Source organism: Rhinolophus sinicus, chromosome 12 (genome assembly GCF_057876585.1).
Source record: "Rhinolophus sinicus isolate RSI-liver-muscle chromosome 12, RSI-T2T, whole genome shotgun sequence".
NCBI lineage: Eukaryota > Metazoa > Chordata > Mammalia > Chiroptera > Rhinolophidae > Rhinolophus > Rhinolophus sinicus.
Window position 1 is genome coordinate 30,172,459 of NC_142512.1, and position 20,380 is coordinate 30,192,838.

At 49.5% G+C, this 20,380-nt stretch overlaps 1 protein-coding gene across 5 annotated transcripts in view; it reads left to right on the forward strand.

The window, feature by feature from the left end:
- Window positions 1–1,078: 1,078 nt before the first annotated feature.
- The window catches only part of CUEDC1 (CUE domain containing 1), a 75,659-nt gene continuing 56,357 nt past the window's right edge, over window positions 1,079–20,380 (forward strand). The window contains exon 1 of one of the 5 annotated variants that reach the window (XM_088802138.1): window positions 1,079–1,661. The gene's annotated coding sequence lies outside the window, so the exon portion shown is untranslated. The remainder of the gene's footprint in view (window positions 1,662–20,380) is intronic. The other 4 variants (XM_088802140.1, XM_088802137.1, XM_088802141.1 and 1 more) reach the window with 4 other exon arrangements.

The following is a 20,380-nucleotide window of genomic DNA, read 5'->3' on the forward strand; positions in this document are numbered from 1 at the left end:
GCAGAGGGATCTTGCAAGTAAGCAGAAAAGTGGCAGATGAGCTGCACAGTGGACAAGTGTAAGGTAACATATAACATAATCTAGATGACTGGCAAGAGGATAAATCCTGACCTGTCAGTCACAGTTCCAGACCAGGAGTCAGCATGGGTCAGTCCCTCTAGATTAAAAATCTTTAAGCTAGGATTGAGGGGACCACCTCCTAGGGTTTCAAGCCACCACCACCCCCAGAATCAAATGTACCACCAAGTGAAGGAGCCTGGGGAAGGGGTTGGAAGAGAGGAGATCTCCAGAGGGGTCTGGGAACCCATTCCTGATGCTCCACACAACACACTAACCTAATTTGGGGCCTCCCCGAGGAGGGTGTGATTCTAAGGTTTCTCCCCCTTCCAGGTTCCCAATTTGCTGAAGAAACTGACCCTTGATATGCACATGATGGAAACACATTGGTATCTGGGTGCTTTGGTTTGTGGTTTTTACCATTAGATGTCTCTGTGGCTGAGCGTGTTGATTTGCCTCAGGAAAGCTAGGCGATTGCAAGCTCTCAGAGGGCAGAGGGGCTTTTCCTGGGGGGAGGGGGGCTGGGCCCAGATGGGCAAGTGGGTCTCCAAGGCAGACTTGTCCAGGAGGAGGGCGCTGACCCTTTGCAAGAGGTCTGGGGGCAGAACTAGAACTGTTTATGGCCTTCACCCTCCTCAGATCCCCTAGGTAGCACCTCTTCCAAGCAGGTTGCTTGATTACCACCTGCCCCACCTACCCACCCCCAAAGTGTAGTTTGAACTAAACCACAGAGAAAAAGAATAGCCAAAGTTGATTTCTCATTTATTGAACAAGTTCTTCCGTGGAAAATCTCAGGTCGCAGAAGCCCCTGAAATAGCCAGGGATGTTGGGGAGGAGATGAGATGGCAGGTAGTATCTAATGGTGTGAATGGGTAACATGTTTGATCTCCTGATCTACTCCCCACCATCTCCTCTGACCCAGGGCACCCCCCCACCGCACAAACACACCTCAGCTGTCCCAGGCCCCAGATGTGCGTCCACATTCGGAACCCTCTCGAGACAGCCCTGCTCTTCGGTTCCCCTCAGAGCCGAGGTCTCGGGTATCCCCGCCCCACCCTCTCGCGGGTGCGCCTTCCTGGCGCCGCTCCCCGACACTGGAGGGGCAGGACGCCCGGCATCCTGCTCTGCCCTGGAGACCGAGGCTCCTCGCTCACGCCCTCCTGCCCGCCTGCGGGGGAGTCACTGCGGCTGGTGTGGGGGGTGGGAGTGGGCACGGCGGGGATTTTCCTGATTTTCACCGGGCGTCCCCCAGCCCCCGCCACCGTGTTGCCTTCGGACTCCATTCCGGCTGTCCTCTTCTCTCGAAAGGGATCGGGTATCCGAAGAGGGTCTGGGGGCGCTGCCGCCGGGCCCCCGCCCCGCCCGCAGCCCGCTCCTCCCCGCGCGGCCCCACTTGTGGCCCCGCCGGCAGGCGCGCAGGGACAGCTGCATTTCTCGCCGCCCGCCGCTAGGAAGCTGGCCTCGCCTCGCATTCTCCGCCTCCCGCTCCCCAGCTGCGCGGCCGCGCCGGGCCCGCCGCAGCCGCCGCCGCGGGATTGCCTCCCCTCCCCCAGCCCGCCGGCCCCACCGGCCCGCAGGGCGCGGACGCTTGTGGCGGCTGCTTGGTAAGATTTCCGCCCCCTCGCGCCGTTCGCCCCCAACCGCGGCCCTAGCAGGCAGCCCGGCGCGCCTTCCCGGCCCCGGCCCCGGGCCGGCGGCCCCACCTTCTCCGGCACCGATCGCCGAGGAGCGGCGGGGAGGGCCGCGCCGGCGCGAGTTTGATTCCCGGTGCTGCTGCCGCGGCTTCCCTGGAGCCCGCGCCGCCCAGCCGCGTGCGGCAGGTCCCGGCCTCGATTCCCTCCGGATCCCCCACCTCATCCCGGGCTATAGGCGCGCGGGGCGTGCTGGCATCTGGGGGTTGGGAGAGCCGCGCGGGATTAAGGGGTGGGTAGCGGCAGGCGGTGCCCAGCGAGGCCTCCCTGAGCCCGCGCCGCCCGGAGCCCCTTCTCCGCCGCTCCCCCTTTTGTGTGTGCGCCCCTCCCCGCTTTGCCCGGGCCTTGGGGCGCTGGCTCGTTGGCGACGGCTGGCGGGGGCGCCTGCTGCGGACAGAGCTCCTTTTAGGAGGAGGGGAGGTTCGCTTTCCTGCCCCAGCCGATGTCACAGGTCGCCTCAGCCTGTTCTGGTCCCACCCGGTCCCCTGGGAGCTGCATCTCCCGACGTCTCGGTTAGGGAAAGTTCAGAACGCACTGTCCCCGCCCCTGCTCCCCCGCCCCTCCGGCTCTCTGGCCCCGGGCTCTGAGCTCTGGGGGGTTGGTGTTTGCTTCAATTCATTCTTTCCTCTTCATTTTCTCTTTGCATTGTTTCCTTACACCTAGCACTGGCTTGCCCATTTCTTTCCCCTTAAAAGAAGTTTTAGCTCCAAGAAATGTATACTGAAATTAAATTCCTGGAGAGGAATTTGTTTTGGGGGGAGGAAGGTTTTAGATCCTTCCTTCCTTCCTTCCTTCCTTCCTTCCTTCCTTCCTTCCTTCCTTCCTTCCTTCCTTCCTTTTTTTTTTTGAGTGGAGGGTGAGGGGAATGACTGGGAATTTAGAAATAAGGTGTCCTAGAGGTGATACAGCATACAAGAGGACCATGAGACAGGAACCTGCCCTACGATGCTGGGTAATGGGGCATGGGGAGCAAACCTTCCTGTTGGTGATCCTGCCGCACCCTGAGCCACCCTGGCCCAGGAGAAAGGCCTTAGGGAGATTTTTTCTGGGCCTTTTATCCCTTTCTTTTGCCAGGCATGCTCATCTTTACTGGCTGGGCAGAGTTAGCTAGGTGTGCCTGAAGGAGGTGAGGGACACCAGGAATTCTCTGATGCAGAAAGTCATCTCACGATGAGATTTAGCCCGTGTGCAATTAAATGTGAAATTGGGTCCTCTCTGCTGTTAGGGGTTGATGCCTTCAGGATCTCAATTTGAGTGGAGGGTGGCATCTCTGAGATGGAGAGAGAAACCTGGTTCAGGTCAGCAGGAAGCTGGCGGGTGTGGACAGGAAGGTTTGTTCGAAACTCCTGTCTACTCTCTGTAGCTGGAAGGAGCAGGAGACAAGGCAATAGGAGCGGTGCCTCAGGTCTGGGCACATCCTTGGATAGGAGAAAGGCCTTGGACAGCTCGGGTAGCCTAGAGATGATACGATGACTGGGGGGAACTTGGGGCCAGAGGTTGGGGTCATGGGCCCCTTTGAGAACCAGATGAAAACTCTCCTCCCCTCCCCCCTCAAACATGCGTGTGTGTGCAGGGACATGTTTTGTATGTGATATCAGAGGGTTACTATATTCCTTAGAACTGGGACCCCTATAAAGATCCCTAATCCACAGTCTGTGGTTCAGCCTACGTCCATCAGAACAGTTCTCTCCTTTGTGGCTGGTCAGTGATCCCAGGGTGTGAAGAGCAGACCTCTCAAGAAGTCTTTTCTCATAACCTTCCAACACCACTTTGGATTTGTGGCCATGGAGACCTGTAAATTCTGGACCAGATCCCAGCTCCCTATAGTTAGCCAGGATGGGGCAGATGGGGCAGATGGAGGCCTTCCTCCAGGGGCTGATTCTGCTGTCTATGTGGTGGGAAGGCTCTGGGCACTGGTCCAGGGCCTTAGGGCTATTGAATTAGAGGTAAATACAGGGGTTAGGGTAAGGGATGGATATTCTGGTGTTTCAGCTGAATATAAAACCAGGCACTTTAAGAGCCCCAGCTCATTCTTGGGGGAAAAGGGGTTGAGGTGGGAGAAGGTGCTTCAGTGGAGAGTTTAAGTGTGAAAGATTCTCTTCCTCTTTAGGAGGTCTTGGGGCAGAGTTGGCCAAAGCCAAGGTCCAGGTATGGTAGGTTCCTTAGATCCCTCTAGACTTTAAAAGGCAAGTGGCGGCCAGATGGTGATTATCGCCATCCCCAGTGCATCGCTGAGGCGGCCTGGCCTGCCATTTCTTCCTTAAGTCAAAGCTCACTGGGGCCTAGCTGCTGCTTAGGTGTTTGTGGCATCTACACTTACTGGGGATATGGAAGAGCCTTTGGTAGAGTCTGGCACCTGCAATGTCTTTGGCTTGGTATTAAGAAACCCTGCTCAGACTCAAGTGCCCCCAGACAAGGTATCTCATGGGGATTGTTCTATGTTTACCTAGCAAGCACAGTGTTTGGCATATAGTACCGCTCACACTTGTTTCTTCCTGCAGAGCTTCCTACATTTACTCAGCCTGATGGATTATTCCCATCCTGACACTGAGGGAGGTAGGACGTGTTCTACAGCCTCGGGGGCAGGAAGCTGGGAGTCAGATAGGGATCACCTGGGGCTAAACAAGATGGCCTGGAGGAGGTGATGCATCTTTTATTGGCTCTTGCACTTATGGGAAGTAAAAACCATAAAGGGCCTTGGAGACACTGTGGTCCAGCAGTCCCTGCCTTAGGACTTGGCAGTTTTCTTGGTGAAATGTGAGGGTCCTGTGGCAGTGAGTAAAGATCCAAATTCCTCAGTGGCCAGGACTTGTCTGTCCGCTGCTGCCCTGGCTGCCACAGGTTGGGGAGTTTAGGATGCTGGTTATGTTGGCTCACTCAGCGCTTCTCTGATCCCTTCTGCTTCTAGCCTCCCAGTAAGTACTTCTGATGTGTCAGAGCAATATATGGACTCAACGCAGCCATTGATTGCTCTTCTCTTTAAAACAGGTCATGACGATAAATATGATAACAATGTCTATAAACATAAACTCCCTTTTCATAAAATGTCACCGTTTCATTCCTGTTACAGCACCAAGTGTCTTTGAGGAATGATTGGAGGGATAAAAAAATTCCAGCTCCAATGGTCTAATTTCCACCCCCAGGAGGCAATCTGGCCACTTAGTGCCCATTTCCATATAGCTTAGTAGTTTAGAGTATAGGATCTGAAATTACATATCCCCAACTAGAATCCCATCTCTCTTTCTTCTTCTATGACTGTGCGTGCCTCAGTTTCTCAGCTCTAGAAAGAGTTAAAGGAGACCTAACATGTACACCGGACAGACTAAGCATTCTTTAGACGCCATTATTATTATTATTTCTGCACATGGCTGCTAATGTTCTGAGGCTCCTTATTGTTAAGGACCGTCTTTGGTAAAAACGATAGAGGCTGAGGCTGGCTTTTGGAGGGGTGAGATGGGGTGGAGTGAGACTCTCAAATTATGAGCAGAGGGTATCACGTCCAGGGTGAGGAGTGAGAAGCATAGTTGGGGGCATAATGACTCAGCATTTGTAGCCCTGCTGAGTGGGACTCTTGTCCCTTCTCTTTGGAGCATTTGCCCTATAAGCTGGTGGAGCTGGCGTGTAGGGAGGATCGTGATCCGTGATTGACTTTTTATGTTAATGTTAACATTGGTCCTAGAGGAACAGGGCAAAGGGGGCCTGGAGAAACGGACCCCTTTAGTGGGGGAGCACAATATGTAGATAAGAATGGAAGCTGCAGGGGGTGGGTGAGGGTTCTGTGAAGTAACAGGCTTGGGAAATAATAATTCCAACGCTCACTGAACACTTGCTATGGGTGAGACCCTGTTCCAAGTGTTCCCCGTGGACCAGCTCATTTAATCCTCTCAAGACCCTCTGAGATCTTATCTCTCTTTTTCAGTGAAGAAACAGAGACATAAAGAGGTTAAATAACTTGCCCAAGATCACGTGGCAGAGACAGGATTTGAAGCTAAGAGGCCTGGCTACAGAGCTTATATCCTTAGAGAAATTCTCAGAGCGACCCCTACTGAGCTGGGGGGTGGAAGGAGGTGAGGGTGCTAGTGGGGGGGAGGGGGGGCTGGGAGGGCTCATGCTCTGTTTCAAGGGCTGCCAGTGCAACGCTCAGACATCTTTGCAACATGCCTGGAAGGTTCAGGCTAGCACTGTCTGCTGAGAACCCCTGGCCAAGTACCAGATACTCTACTGGAGCCTGTGTCCAAGTACAAAGGTCACTAAGACATGCGTGGCCCCTGCCTGCAAGAAAGATAACTTACCGTCCAGTAGAGGAGACAAACATGTTCGCTTAGAACTCCAGTTGCCATTGCAAGTGCTGTGATGAGGCGAAGCACTGAGGAAAGGGGTGCTTTGCCTTCTGGAAGAGGAGTCGGGGCAGGGAAGGCTACCTGGAAGAGGGGGCACTTAAGCTTAGTGATGGTCAAAGTGGCTGCTCTCTCTGCTGTGACATTACTCTCCTACTCTTTGAACTCGGGAGTGTAATGGGCAGTCATATTTTCTGAATCCTGCAACACTCTTGCCAGGGTAAGGCAGGAACTGGGAAGTGTGGTTGGCTTCCTTGATGCTTTTGTGGTTTTTAATCGTCACCTCCTGGAATGCCTGCAGTGAACATGCTGAAGAAGAAATAAAAGTCTCGTAAGAGTACTGCTCAGAACAGTGATTCACTCTTGCCTCTTCATACTTAGAAGCAGAACCAGAGGCAAATAAATGTAAGCTGCGGAGGAAGGACTCAAGTTAGGTACGGGGACAACGTTCCAGATAGGATGTGAGAACAAGTGACTCATAGGAGAGCAGTGGAATGGCCTCCCACGAAGGTCTTTAGAAATGGGAACCAGTTCCATTTGTTTCTGTGGTTTATGAGGTTTCATCTGGAGACAGGAAGATATGGTAGAGGCCCCAAGAGGTCTGTGTCAGCTCAGTAATGGGAGGGTCAAAGGAACCGGGATTTTTGAGCTAGAAGGTTGCTCAGATCTGGCCTAACTGCTCATTGTACTGTTGAAGTGCCTGAAGAATGTCCAGTAACATTGAGTGGCTCACCCCTTAATTACTGAACCAAGACACAAACCACATCTGCCCTACAGCTGCGTGTTGCCTTGCGTTGGTCCTGGTCGGAGGTGATGTTTCCTGCAAGTGCCCTACAGCCTGACAGGTTGGAGTCCAAGCCTTGTGAAGAGGGTTGCGAGAAACCTGCAAGTATTGTCTGGCTGTTAGAACTAGAGAAAGCCTCAGCTCTTACTCGGAAGATGCCCCTGAGAATGTCATGCCCAGTCAGAACTAGTGGGTCGTCTTATTCACCCCGCTGGACCAGCACCTAGCAGAGCTTTGGGCGCCTATATGGAGCCCTCAGTAAACTTTGTTGGATGAAGAGTAAAGAGCAGACAATCCAAAAGCTATCACTCTTTTACCATCCACTTGTTGGGTCAATGCATTTACCCTTTCAATTCTGTTTTGCTTAAGCCAACAGTAGAACCATTACATAATGCCCCCAGCAACAGAGAAAGACGCCCAAAAGTGTGCTGGGGCCAAGGGTAATTAACAAAACAGCTTATGATCTTTCTCAAAATTTATAATTCTTTGAAAGATCATCCACGGCTGATGTTTTGTTCATTTATATTAACTTGGTTTTTTTTGCTTGGTTTAGTTTTCTTGTTGTTGTTTCCTTGCACAAAAGTAAAGGCTGCGTTCTTCAAATTTAGGAAAAACGTGGTATAGCAATCGAAGCTGCATTCAGCAAGATGGCCACAGAGATCTCTGAAGAGAACAAGGCTTGCTCTCAAAGAGAATCTGATTAAGAATGAGCCAAATATGAACCGATGCTTGACAATGAGTTTAAAATACCGGGTCGTGAACTGTAGTTCTTGGGGTGAATTTAAATTGACTTGTGCAAATTGAAGAGAAGCAGCAGAAAACACTATGGCAAGAACTCTTGCTTCCTCCTCTGACCCTGCCATCCCCTATTCATTAAGGAAGCATTGGGTTCTAGGGGGACACCTACAGAGCTCTGTGTTTTTTTTTTTTGGGTGACTAGCAAGCTGGATTTGGAGCTCTTCTGAGGAGAAGATTCTCTGTGGTCATGTTCATATAGGGTGATCAGGCGTAGGAAATGATTTCACTTCGTTCAGGTCTGAGATTAGTTTCGGTTTCAGGCTGTACCAGGAGCTGAGAGAGCGAGCTGGGGGAGAGCAAGAGAAGGGTGAGATGGGAGAGAGTTTCACCATTGGCTCTGTCCGCTAATTGCAGGGTGGGTGGGCAGGGAACTCCCGTGCTCAGCTCCTGGAGGATGAATCAGAGCTGGAGTCGGGGAAGGCAGCCATTGAATGTCTGCGTGTCTGGAGGCTGGGCTAGGTGGTGAGGGAGGGAGTGTATGAAGATATCAGCAGGTGTGCTTAGGCTAAAGCCCTGTGCAATTAATTACAGGACTGCTGAGCCACGGGCTAGGAGGGCATAGGGGAAGCTGCAAAACACAGATTACCAGAATGAGGTGGGTGTTCCATGAGCAGGTGTAGACCCGAGAGGAAAGCAAAGTGTAAGAATGCCACAAGGCCTACATACATCTTGTGCTATCCTTAACACTAGCCCCCACTGTGCAGCACTTTCTTGCATCTGACTTTCCTTAAGAAAAAAAAAGTCAAATTAAGGTTTGAGAGCTGATAGTTGAGAACTTGCAGACCTTTGCAAGTTGATGCATCCTCTGAGAACCTCAAGCTGTCATTTTTCCTGAGATGGTTTGGGGCCAGTCTGGTTGTTTCATAGGGCATCATTATCCTAGAAAATCATCAGTTTTCCTCCCCTGGCTGGATCTGGGTGAGGCATACACAGATGTTTCATTCCACCTTAGCAGTGCTAAAGCATCATTGCATGTTATTTCTCACAGTCATAAATTCATTTTATTTCTAAAAGAGAGGCTCATTGAATTTTAAAGCCGGAAAGGATTTCGAAGATCATCCAGACGGCTCCTAGAGGAATTTGTGGTGCTGGGTCATTAAGCACCACCACGTCAGACCTCCTGCGTTTCAATCCAGCCTCTGCTGGTTGCTGCTGTGTTCTTGGGGCAAGTTAATCAATCTCTCTGAGTTTCTTGATCCAGGCAATGGGAGTAATAATAATCCAGAATGGTTGCTAATGAGGGTCAAATACTCATTAAGACCTTAGCATAATGTTTGGCCTAAATAAATGTTCACCGCTGCTGCCGTGCTTGTTATTATCACCATCATCATTTCATGACATCATGGGGCTAGTTAGTGGTAGAACCAGGACTACAATGCGAAACGCTGTTCTTAGTCCTCTCCAGCATGGTCATAAGGTGATTTCATCACAGTCTTGAAATATGTGAAGAGCGTTTCTGAAAGTGCTTGTGTAGAAATCTCGTAATGAATGTTCATCATAGAGCTGGAAGAAATGGGCTCAATCCTTTTATTAGATCTGATTGGACTTGGGCATGGGGTTGTATGATCCCCAAACCATTTGTTTCCACAAATACCGTTTACTAGTGTTTAGAGGTTTCCTAAATGCCAGATGGGTTACCTCTGTAGGAAAGGTTGGGGTGTTTTTAGATGTGTTTGTTGAGGAGTTCTCCAATTGGAAATATCCACTTCAGTGAGTTGTGGTGGCATGCAGGCTTTTGGCTGTAATGGAAATATTTCTGTAGCCTGGCTGCTGTATATCAAGGGTGAAGACAGTGCATGTTTTAAATAAAAATGGGCTTGGCAGAAGTCCACATGTCTTAGGCCATGCCTGCACAACGCGCTCCCAAATGATTTGCACTGACCTTTTTTGCAAATCGTTGACAGCCTAGGAGCCTCCCGAGGGAGCCCTTTTAGTCTTGAGGCCAGTGTGATCCTCAGCCCTGTGAGGTCTTTTGACACCTTCGATGGGGTGGGACCTTCTCGGGAAGGCTGCTTTGGTATATTTTCTTGGAATATGAAAACAAATAGAATTAATTTTGTTTGGCGAATCCTGCGGCACTTTTCTTGAGATACTGCCACTCTGTAGGGTTACAGAATTGAAATGTGTGCTTGAGCTGATGCATGGGACTTCTCAAATTTCCATGCCTGAGGGAGGGAGCGTTTTAAAGTATGAAATTTGTGAGTGTGCGATTTGGAGTCCAAGACCAGAGATCCAGTCTCAGTTCGGCCACCTAGGGACTGGGTCATCCTGAGCAGATTACTTAACTTCTTAATTTGTACTTTTCTTGAGGTTAATCTATTATTATACCCATAATAAGAAGTGGCTATTGAACACATCTGTTAAAAAAGCTGGTAATAATCATCCCTACACACAGGATTGTTGTGATGGTCTAATAATAACTAACATTTATTATGTGCTTACTGCATGCCAGGAACCTTTCTAAGCATTTTAAGAGTATTTATTTACTCAATCCTATATGAATATAGTCTTATTATCACCGCTTTACATATGAGGAGGCTGAGGTGTAGAGGGTTAAGTCAACTTGCATAAGGCCACAATGAGTTGAGGAGCTGGGGTCTGAACTCAGATAGCGAGGCTGTTGAGTCAGTACATGGTGTTTACAAGAGGGCTTTATGATGTTGTAGCGTTGTACTTCTAATTCTATGACTGTTTCTCTTCTTACTTCATGAGGTGAGGGAGGGATAAGCTGAGCCTGGAGGTAGATTAAGTGTACAGATCACAGTGTTGGAAAGAATGAGAAGACGGAACATATGAGAGCTTTTTTTGGAGTTGCAGGGAAACAACTGTTTCTAAGTTTGGGACAGAGCTGAAGAGAGCTGGCAGGACAGAGAAGGACGTTTTTTGGGGTGGATTTTTACTATCTGCTGTGAAGGATTTCGCCGTCTGAGGATTTAAGAGCCACGTGTCTCTTTCCTATCACATTTTGTTTGGTAGCCTGTCTTTAAAGCCCACCTCAGCCCTCAGCTGTGACAGCTTTAGAAACTTAGAAAGCTGCCAAGCATAGTGAATTCTTAAGACATGAAAGAGAAGGTGAAGGATGGGCTTTTTTGTGGAATTGCTGTCATTTCTATGCCTTTCTATGAAGTGTATATGGGGGTGAGCCATGGAGAAGCTTGTGTTCAACAGAGGATTGGGACCTTGGGTGACCTCCCTTTTTCTTATGAGTTGACTTAATAAGAGAATGAATCATCCTATTTGCTTTCATCCTGGAAAAGAAAAAAAGAAAGGAGAGGGTGAGTGAGTGAGATGGCATTTGACTGAAACCAGAAGCCTTCTGTGTCGGGGCAGAGGCCAGGCTGACACACAGGGCCTTGATGGTTTGAGCCAAGGGTGAGGTCCCTCCAGGGGCTTTGGGAAGAGTTTCCAGCTTCCTGTCACTGCCACCCTCAGCCTTCTCCATCCCTGTGGATAGGCCTTACGGGGAAAGGAGTATGGGTTGTAAGTTTCATTTTCTAATGATAAACCACTGGTGAAATTCCCACACAGCAGTGATCATTTTGAAGAATATTAACATAAAAATTCATTGCATAAAGGTAGGCAATTCAAAAATAGCTTTTGACCTTCAAAAATAGCTTTTGACCTTCAGGGATGTGAATGGCTACTCTTACCCTGTCCCAGTGAAGGTGGCAGGGGCCCTTTCTGTGCTAATGCTTAACCCCTGGGACATCTTTGGAGACCTCTGGTTCTCCTCTAGGACAACCAGTAAGGAGCCTTCCAGGAGTGAGCATTTCCTGCTCGCCCCACCCCACCCAGCAGTACTTTAAGTTTGCCAAGAGGCTGGGGAGCACATCCTTTTCTGAGCTACTCTTTGTGACCTTTCTGTGGACTTTAGTTTGGATTCTGAGCTGAGGCTGGTGTCCCCAGAGGAATGTGAAATCTGCCTTGGAGGGAGGGGTTGCAAGAAAACTCCCTCCAGCCAACTCCCTGGAAGCCCAATTTAGGCACATTAATAGGGTGGTTATGTTTTCAGACTGTAGCTGGCTTCTTAGCACACATTTCCCAGAGGATTTGCTTTTGTCGACAATGTCCCTCTGCCCCCATTTTGCTTCCTTCTCCTTCCTGCCCCCAGCCATCAGCAGCAAATAGCTCCATGTATAAGAGGACTTACTCTGTGTCAAGCGTTTCACTTAATTTAATTGAGTCCTTATACCAACCCTATGAGCTAGGGATTATTGTCTTTTGAGATGTGGGAACTGAGGCTGAGGCCTAAGGGGTAAAGTACAGTAAGTCCCTACTTAGCGTCCATAGGTTCTTGGAACTGTGGTGAAGCAATGGATAACGAAATCAATTCTGCCACAGGCTAATTAACATAAACAAGAGTTAAGTTCCTATGGCATCTCATCAACATTATCACGAAATGACATTGAACAGAATCACAGTGTTATCAAGGACTACCTGTAACTTGTCTAAGTAACAGCCACTTACCAGGTGGGATGATTTATTTCATCTTTTGTTTTAACCTTTTATTTCAAATAGACACGAAATTTCAAATAGACACAAAGCTAGAGAGACTAGATAGTAAATTCCTGTGTACCCATCACCAAACTTCATTCCTTATGAAGAAGCCCCAGCTCCAGTGCTCCTATGGCTCCAGCATGCAGCAGACACCTTGGTGTGAATTAGTAGGGACCCTTTTTCCTAGGTACACAGCTTGGTAAGCAGAGCATAGGCTGGATTCCAGCCCATTCACTCCTTTGTATAGACACCTTGTGCAGTGAACAGGCCACACAACTGTATATGGTGACCCTGCCTGCCTAACTTCTCATCTAGCTTTTGGCATAAAGGAGAATGTAGCCAGACACCACTTCCTGACAGAGTGATGGTTTCTCTAGTTAGTCCTTAACTACATGGGGTCCGGGGAGAAAAGCTCAGTTGTAGGGTCTTTTTGGGTTAAAATAAATTAAGCGGGCAGGTGATTCCCGGTAGAGATAATTCTCCTGCAGAGGAGGGTGAGGGCACCTGAGCTGCGTCTTTTACTGCTTCTGTTTTCTGCCATCCACCTGTTCTCTTGATAACTCCTCCTTGATGCCCTCTCTCCTCTGTTCTGTGCCCAGGGCAAGGGTAACACTTGTGTGTGGCCATGAAGCTGGCAGGAGGGGAGCTAGTAAAGCCCAGGGTGTGAAAGCCAGGTACGAATTCACTCTTGGCTGCCACCCTCTTTCAGTCGCTGGGACAAGCCGTCTTTGCTTCCTGGTAGCATACCTTTTCTCAGGGCCTAATTTAGCCAGTGGCCAGGTGGGAGGTCCTGCTTTCCCACCTGTAGAATAGTTCCTTTTAGCCTCAAAGTGGGGCCTAGAGGTCACTGGATAGAGAGCTTCTTACAGGGAGGGTTTGAGTCTTTTTTACTCCTGTGCTCTTGGCTGTACCCATTACAGCATTTGTCTTTGGTGCTCTAGAAATATTTGTTAAACAGATACATGTTAAAGGAATGTAGCATCCTGCAGACCAGAGCAATATGCTGAAGGGCCCAGTTTGAATCCTTGGTATGCTTCCGTCAGAAGAGACTAGACTATGCTGTGGTAATAATCAAATCCTGACATCCCAGGGGCTTGACACAATCTAGGTTTAATTTGTGCTCATGGAAAGTCTGATGTGGGTTAGGCTGTTCTTCTCCATCTGTAGCCACACAGCTGTAGCCATCTGGAATGTGGGGCCTTCCAGGTGACCACAGGAAGGGAAGAGAGAGAGATGGAGGCAGCTCCTGGCTTTTAACAGCCTTGGCAAGGAACTGACACCTGTTTCTTCCATTTGCATTTCATGGGCCAGAACTAGTCACGTGGTTCCAACCTACCTTCAAGGGAGGCTGGGAAATGCAGAGGGGCAAAGGGCCGTCATCATGATTTCAAAGAAGAGCATTTCGTATTTCTTGTCCCAAGCTTTAGTCCATTGGCGCTCCTCTGGCCTAATCGCTTATCCTCAGTTACCATGTTTTCACACTGACAGGAAGGGAACACCTGCCACTTCCTTTAATCTGGGATGGTATTGAAGGAAAGCCAAATAGCAGGGATTTAACCTCTCCTTTATGACATGTTAGTAATGTGACCTTCATTTAGTCAATTCACCTCTGTGAGCTTCTTTCCTCATCTATAAAATGAGGACAAAAACTCAGCCCATCTTCTGGTTCGGACTCTTCTGATTGCAAGTAACAGAAACCAGCTTGAACTATTTGAAGCCACAGGGGAATGGAAGAATCAAGAGCAGGAAATATGGCTGGCCTCCTAAGTGTCTAGAACTGCAGGATGCCACTGCTTCTGTGGATGTGCGCCAGATGTCATGGCCTGTCAGCTTCTAATTATACCCACCTCATTCCAGACCGAATAGTATCTCAGAACCTTGATTCAAATTCCTGGGGAAAGAATCTGATTGGCCTGTTTGTGTCAGCTGTCTCCCATTGGTCCAATCAGCTGTAGCCTGGAGGACATGGTCATATAGTACCACCATGGCTTGGGAGGCCTTTCCCTGTGAATGAGGGTGGAGGCAGTCCTCAAAAAGGAGCCCATGCTTACCTGGTTCAAGGGTTGTCAAGTCGATTGGATAATGTCTGTAAGAAAGCTTTGAGAACTGTAAAGTGCTACATAAATGTGAGCTGGCATGGTGGCATGGGATTTCTCTTTAGGAAACTTGGAGACTGCACTGCTTGAAGAGGGATAGGAGAGATTGTAACACTGAGAGAGAATTTAAAAGTCTTAACAACAACAACAAAAAGTCTTGATGGAAGCAGGGGAGCTGTTTGTTGGTAGGTCACGGAGCAGGGACCAGAGGGAGTAGACAGGACTAGCATGGGGCATTGCCAGGGGTCAAGTTACGCTTATAGGCCGTAAGATCATAACATTGTAAAAGAGAGAGTACCTTGGTTGTGCTCTCACCTGTGTAAATATGGATGCTTCTGTAGTTCAAATTGTGTGATGTGGAAAGGATGTCAGTCCAGATTATGGCACTTTGGTCCTTGTCCAGCTGATGGCCTCAACGGGGCAAGTCACTTCACCTCTCTAGGCTTAGTTAGTTCTGCTCTTTGAAGGCAATGTGTGCGCAGCATATGTATAGATCGTGTAATGTGGGGATTGAGGCATGGAGTCCAGAATTAGACAGTTGGTTCTGAATCCTTGTTCTTCACTTGCTAGCTGTATGACCTGGGGAGATTTCTTAACCTCCTTGGGTCTCGGTTTCCTCACTTGTGAAATGAGGATATTAATAGTACCTGCCTCATCTGATTATTGTGAGGATTACGTGAAATGAGTGCTCAATACAATACCAGCTAATATTATTAATAAAAGGCAAAGCTGGCCAATTCGAAGGAAGGACCTTCGGCTGTGCAGTAATACTGTGTGCCCTGGCCCTTTAAAAAAGTTAGAATGAACATGAATGCTGTATAGGGGTGCGTGGGGGGTGCAGGAAGAAGCCTGTGAGGGGATAGGAAGCTGGAGGTTGGGGAGACCCCACTGACAGGGAGGTAGGTATAGCAGGCTGCCCTTAGGTCTTTCTATTTATTCCGTTCTGCCATCACTGCAAAGTGCAATTGGAAGCAGGCACAGCCCGTGCAACGACTGTGGCCTCTCCTCCTAGTGCCCCCATCTGCTTCCCAGCCACTGTACCTGGGCTCCAGCAATTTGTTGAATTCGGTATAACGCCCTAGAAACTTAGAAGTTTAGTGGCTCTTTCACTTCAGTCCTGGGCTAGGAACTTGGGAGGGCTCTGAGTCTAAATCCAGGGCCAGGTTTGGGATTAAAGCGTTTGCCCTTGTGAAACTGCAGAGCCTGGAGAGTTAAAAAATAAATGAAGAAACCCTTCTGACCACAGAGCAATTTGAGGGCTGAATTATTTAGAGGCTCGGCTCCCTCTGGCTCCTCTTGGGGGAAGGGACAAGGGAGGAATGTGGGGCCCCGCGAGGGCTGAAGTTCCCTGCGCCGACTCCCGCAGGCCTGGCCCTCGTCTTTGTCCCAGGGCTGCGCGGTGGTGGCTGCCGCAGCCCGCGCGGCCCGCAGGTTCGGGCTGAAGCCCAGAAGGCGGCCCCTCCCATCCTTCCTCCTCCGCTGAGGTCTCGCCTGGCCGGGCCCTTCTGGGCTCCGGGATGCAGCGATAATGAATTACATAAATAAGTCAGCGTCATTAGCAGCCTGACGGGTCGGGGCGAGGAGGCAGGGCCGCGCTGGAGGCGGGTGTGGCCCCGCCAGTCCGCTTCCCTCAGGCCCGTGGTCTCTCAGGAGGTCAAGTTCCAGGTCTTTCTCTGGACAGCCCCTGAGGGAGGCGGCTGCTTGGCCTGCTCTGGGTCCAGGAGCCTTAATCTGCTTTCATTCCCTACAGGATTATGTGTGCTGCCGAGGACTTGATGAAAATCAGCGTTTCCACAGCTGCGGGGAGGGGGGGGAGCTCAAGAGAGGTGTGCAGGAGAGGGGTGTGGGGGGCCAGTATTGTCCCCTAGAAGGGGGTCAGGGCGAGTTCCTGGCACTGAGGCCTGCTCTGGGCTGCCAAGGTGGACCGTGGCCATGGCAACCCCTGCCCTGGGCTGTGGTAAACACAGGCTTTCAAAGGGGGCCTTGTTCCCTGTGGGAGCCCTTCAGTTCCAGCCTGCTGGGGCTTTTCAAACCTGGGGAGGAAAGGGAGGGGACGGGGCAGGCCTGTTGTGAGGAAATGTCACTCCGGGTTCCCCTCCTCTCCCCTGCCCCAGGCATGTTTCCTGGAGGCCCCAGTTTCCAAAGCTTCTGCTTCTGGAGCATGAAAAGAAGCCTAAGCATCAGGAATGTGTTCAGTCTCTAGGCAACAGGGTGTATGTGTATGTGTGTAATTGAGGGAGGGAAGGAAGCTTGAAAAAAAATTGCTGTCCTGCTGGCCACCTCAGAATGGAAGGCCTCAGTGCCCTAGACCTATTTCAACACACTAGCCAGGGCCACCTGAAGCAGATGTTAAGGCTTGCTTGCTCGTCCTGTTGGCAATGAATACCAAATAAGCATAATCTCAGTAAAAGCTCTAAATCATTCATTAGATGTAATGTAACCATTGCAATTTGCATTCTTATGTATTAGCCAGTGAATTTTAGTGAGAACGCTGATCTTGGGAGCTTGAATAGCCTTTGCTGTCATTGCAGGAGCTTGGTCCTGGGATTCTCCTCTCATCATTTTGTCCTTAATCTAACCCAAGTTACACATCACAAAGGATGGCATGTTCCCTCTCTAAGCATCTACCATGTTTTCCCCAAAATAAGACCTAGCCGGACAATCAGCTCTAATGCGTCTTTTGGAACAAGAATTAATATAAGACCCGGTCTTATTTTACTATAATATAAGACCGGGTCTTATATTAATTTTTGCTCCAAAAGACGCATTAAAGCTGATAGTCCGGCTAGGTCTTATTTTCAGGGAAACATGGTAGAACATTTATAAGGTATTCACTATAATGGTTACTGAATGAGTGAATGATGAATGCAGTTCCACTTCTTAGGGAAGACAGGAGTTAATAACCAGATCTTCTCCCTTGACACTGCATTCCTCTTTGGCTTTGTCTGAAGGGGCAGCCTCAGGCGTGGGGAGGAAGGGAGGCAGGACTACATCTCTTAACGCTGGCCAGGCCTCTCAGTCAGCTCTCCAAGATCCTACTGGGGATCCTTAAGGGAGGTATGGGAAAAGATCCTAGACTTTCCAACTCAGAAAGGAGCTGATTCTGGGCTTGTGTCATTTATTCTCAAGTCACTGTCAGCCTGAGGAAACCAGCAGCATTCAGTCTGTAGACTGGAGTTTCTGCTACTGCTGCTGACCCCCAGCCTCATACCTTCCATTCTTGTCAGGAGGTATGGAGCTCAATAAACTTGGGTACACATAGCTGGCACCCTGGTCACTCAGCAAAGTTCTCTCACAACCCCAGGGAGAGCATGGATGGGGATTCTTCATGGACACTGGAACCAAAAACAGGTAGCTGGATTCTCATGGACCAACCCCCATCTCTTCTGTCCCCACCTCCTTTTGTAGTTCAGAAGGTTGTAAATTCTTCTTTGTCATATGCTGTTGAATTTGGGCTAAAGTGGCTTCTTTATTTGAAGAAGTGGGGGTGAAGGAGGCTCAGTAACTTTCCAAACTTTTCTGATTAGCATAAAATAGGAGGAACTGCATGGAGCACTCTCTGGAACTTTGTGAAGAGAGGGGGAAAAAAAGAAGATACAGTTTATGCTTCTGGAGAGGTGACCCAGCCACCACATTAAAAGAACATTAAAGATTTGTGAAGTGACAGACATGCTTCTTTACTTGCAGCATTTAGTCCAGAATCAGAACGTGTGTGGGGTGGGGCCCAGGTGTAGATGAGTTTTATAAGCTCTCCCTAGGTGTTTTTCATGTGCAGTAAGGGTTGTGGGCAATCCCTCTAGTGCAGTATTTCCAAATGGGGACGATTTGGAAATACTGCACTAGAAACATTGGCAGTGTCTGGAGATAGTTTTGGTTGTCACAACTGGGAGTGGTGGTACTACTGGAATTTGTGGGTAGATGCCAAGGGTGCTACTAAACGTCTTCCAATAGACAGGACGACCCCCCAAACAGAGTGTCTTCTGGTCCCAAATGTCAGTAGTGGTCTCCAAGGTTGAGAAACCCTGTTTTAGTGCCTAGACCAGACCTTCTGGAGATTTATTTTCAGCAGACTTCTGGGAGAGGGAAGGACATGGTTGGGTGGAGAGGAGCAAGGTGGGGCCATCGTGTACGGGGAAATAGCACATGACATGGTTTGGAGGTTGGAGAATGTGATTTGGTTTATGCAATGAAAACAGAGGCTCATGGTTTCACGAGAGTCACCCAAGATCCAGAGGAGCTTTTCAGTCTGATGCTCCCTGGAGTTGGGCTGCCATCTGGTCCAGATGCTTTTGGCTGTGACATCAAGCCCCTCTGATTTTGTTTGCTTTGTGTGTTGGTAACCCTCAGGCTTTTCTCTGCCTAGTGTATGTCAAGTGAAGGCGCCCCTGTCAAGTACATCAACTTCAAATGCCCAGTCCCATCCTGGGGCCGACTTTCCCTAAGTCTGTGCATATGTGAACTCACTTGCCCTCTGGCTCCAGGAACAGGCAGTGCCCTTTGCCTTAGTTAACAGCTCTATGGCCCCTTCTGTCATGTATTCTCTGCATTTTAGAGAAGGGAGGCAAAGGGCCCTTGGCTTCCAAGTCCATGCTATATGCCCACGTGTTGATGGTGCCTGGCACGTGGCAGTTGCTCCATAAATATTTCTGAATGGATGCCTGAGCACCCTGAATGAACGGGAGGTCTGGAGCTCTTACTGTGAATTGCCCCTTTAATAAGTATAGTCTTCAGTCCTTGTGCCGTAAGTTGAATTAGGAGAGACTAAGTTCCGTAATAAGGAGGAAGGGCTCCACTGTCAAGAATTTCCAGGGAGTAGAACAGGAAACCTGAGGGATGTGGGGACCGTTCTTCTTTGGAGGTGAGCTGCTCGTGGCCCTTTCTGTCTGCAGGAGTGGCCATGGAGGGGCCATTTCTGACCTCTGGGGGACGACCCACGTTACACCCCTTCCTCTGTCGCTTCCAGTTCTTAATTCGATTTCTTAGCTTTTACCATAGACATGAATATCCTTTCTTAGGAAGTAAACAGGGCGGTACTGACACGTGTGTGTAGTAGTCCTCCCAGGGCGTCCCAGTCCGAGATCCAGTTATAGTCTGGCCTGAGCAGAATTAAGGCAGGCAGCACAGTTTTCTCAGAATACCTTCTCTTCTAGGGTGTGGTTGTAGCTGGATTCCCCTGAATGTTTCCAAATGCTTCTGAGCTGCTTTTCTCTGCCTTCTGTCAAGCCCTTGGGATGGAGAGGGCTTCTGTTTCTTCAACTCAGGAAAAAAGGGCCTTTGGGTGTCCCAGGCTCAAGCTGGAGTGGGGAAAGGGGTGTTGCAAGGGTTGCCTGTGAGCTGAGCCCAATCGCAAGGCCTTCTGCCCTCCTCACAGTCAGTCCTGAGTGGTGAACCTGTGGTTGGACCCTTTGCCGGGCTCTAGCTGGTGTTGTCAGGCGGAGTTTCCCACACCAGCCCCATCTGCCTCCGTGCATTTGTACAGTTAGAGTCTTGCTCCTCAAAATCCAGTCCCCAGACCAACCGTACGTCACCTGGTTAAACCTGGAGAGTCTCAGGCCCCCCTTCAGACTGCCCAAGGCAGTCTGCATTGTAACAAGATCCCTGGGTATTTCCTATGCACATTCAAGTCTGAGAAGCGCTGTGTTAGAAGAAATTGCATGCTGAGAGGACTACGGAGGGATGGCTGGAGGCCTCGTTTAAGTGTCATATATGCTCCTGTCTTTGCAGAATCCTTTAGAGCAGTGCTTCTCAAACTATCTGAAGTGAAGGACAGGTTGTTTTCTTCATTCATTCGTCGATGAATTTTCATATGTGGTCCCAAGGAGTGTGACCAATCTGCGGAAGTGTGACAATGTCCAAACTGATCTATGTGTACCCTGTTCAAAGAGGCACGTTCACTGTCACGTGCTCGGATGCTGTGGCAATGACAAATGGCTAGAAATGTGCTTAAACCCTTATTTTCGTTTTCTGTACTTATCTTAACAAGGACCCATAACTAACAGTGTGTGGATAGTCTGTGGACTCACTTTTAGTGGCCCTGGTCTAGAGACCCATCTTTCAGGGTCAGGTAGTCCTGGGGTTGAATCCTGGCTCCATCACTTGCTGTGTGTTCTTGGACAGCTG